This window comes from Labeo rohita, chromosome 15 (assembly GCF_022985175.1).
Source record: "Labeo rohita strain BAU-BD-2019 chromosome 15, IGBB_LRoh.1.0, whole genome shotgun sequence".
Lineage (NCBI taxonomy): Eukaryota > Metazoa > Chordata > Actinopteri > Cypriniformes > Cyprinidae > Labeo > Labeo rohita.
Window position 1 is genome coordinate 1,346,862 of NC_066883.1, and position 1,824 is coordinate 1,348,685.

At 40.4% G+C, this 1,824-nt stretch overlaps 1 long non-coding RNA gene across 1 annotated transcript; it reads right to left on the reverse strand.

Annotated features, from left to right (window-relative positions):
* Positions 1-541: 541 nt before the first annotated feature.
* On the reverse strand, positions 542-1,180 carry LOC127176891 (uncharacterized). The gene is made up of 2 exons (XR_007829168.1): positions 992-1,180; positions 542-599 (listed from the first exon to the last, which is right to left on the reverse strand). It is a non-coding gene; the product is annotated as an uncharacterized LOC127176891 (long non-coding RNA).
* Positions 1,181-1,824: the final 644 nt, after the last annotated feature.

Here is a 1,824-nt window from a genome sequence, read left to right on the forward strand (position 1 = left end):
GACTCGGTCCTTTGAGTCTCGTTCAGCAAAATGAACGAATCTTTTTTCGAGTCATTTCGTTCATTTCGTTCATTTTAGCAAAATATAATTAAAATGTTACGTTTTACCTCCCTAACACATCTACTGCTTACACAAACGTTGATCACACTACAAACAAAATAAAACTATAATGCTATAAGAAACAGAAAAGATTCATTCATTGTTTACCTGGGTCTTTAGTCTATGATTCGCTCACCTCGCCTCTTATCTGACAAGTTTTCGGGTTTGAGTTGTTCGTTCATCACGTGACAGCCCAATTAGCTAACCAACGCAGTCTGAGCCGGAAAAAGAATTGATTAGTTCATCTCTCGAGTCCTCGGGTTTGAGTCGTTCGTTCATCACGTGACATCCCCGTAATGTTAACCTATGCAGTCTGAGCCGGAAAGAGAATTGATTAGTTCATCTTTTGAGTCTTCGGGTTTGAGTCGTTCGTTCATCACGTGACATCCCCGTAATGTTAACCTATGCAGTCTGAGCCGGAAAGAGAATTGATTAGTTCATCTTTTGAGTCTTCGGGTTTGAGTCGTTCGTTCATCACGTGACATCCCCGTAATGTTAACCTATGCAGCCTGAGCCGGAAAGAGAATTGATTAGTTCATCTCTCGAGTCCTCGGGTTTGAATCGTTCGTTCATCACGTGACATCCCCGTAATGTTAACCTATGCAGTCTGAGCCGGAAAGAGAATTGATTAGTTCATCTCTCGAGTCCTCGGGTTTGAGTCGTTCGTTCATCACGTGACATCCCCGTAATGTTAACCTATGCAGTCTGAGCCGGAAGGAGAATTGATTAGTTCATCTCTCGAGTCCTCGGGTTTGAATCGTTCGTTCATCACGTGACATCCCCGTAATGTTAACCTATGCAGTCTGAGCCGGAAAGAGAATTGATTAGTTCATCTCTCGAGTCCTCGGGTTTGAGTCGTTCGTTCATCACGTGACATCCCCGTAATGTTAACCTATGCAGTCTGAGCCGGAAGGAGAATTGATTAGTTCATCTTTTGAGTCTTCGGGTTTGAGTCGTTCGTTCATCACGTGACAGCCCCATAAGGTGAACGAACGACTCTAAAACAGGTGAACTAATTCCAGTACAGAACCTAATAGGATGTTGCGCATGCGCGACTGAACGAATCACTCCCCGAGGCGACTCGTTCGTCCCGAGTCACATTAAAGATTCGTTCAAAATGAACGAATCGTTCAAGAATGACCCATCACTATTCTTTTGCATTGTATATATTTAAAATGTATTGATTTGTAGCTATTAGAACAACACTTTGTTTGCATATTGTAGCTTAACAGATTTGGTCATGTAAAACCTTAAAAAAAAATCAACTGCAATCTTGCCAGCTCACTCTCATTCAGTGCTTTTCAATGAGCAGTTATTTATTTTCATAGAATGAAAGTATATAACTGCTCAATGAAAGACACTGATTACTGTGTTTCATAAAACCACACACATGATTAGAGAGTGATCTGACACAGGATGTCAAGAGTCAAGAGTCTAAAGCAAACACTGATCTCCCTGATGGTGGCATCATTTTAACCAATAAAACATCAACATCTGACCCAATGTAATTCTCAATAACAGCAGGTGTTCATCACTAATGCACAATCATCATTTAATTAGACATTTAATTATCTTATTAACTTTAACTCTTTGAAAGTCCCACCTCTGCTAAATTGATTAAAAAATAGGACTCGACACTGGACTCGGACTGGACTCGGACACAACACTAGTTTTTATATACATATACATATATATATAAACATATACATATTGTGGCGCTGAGGC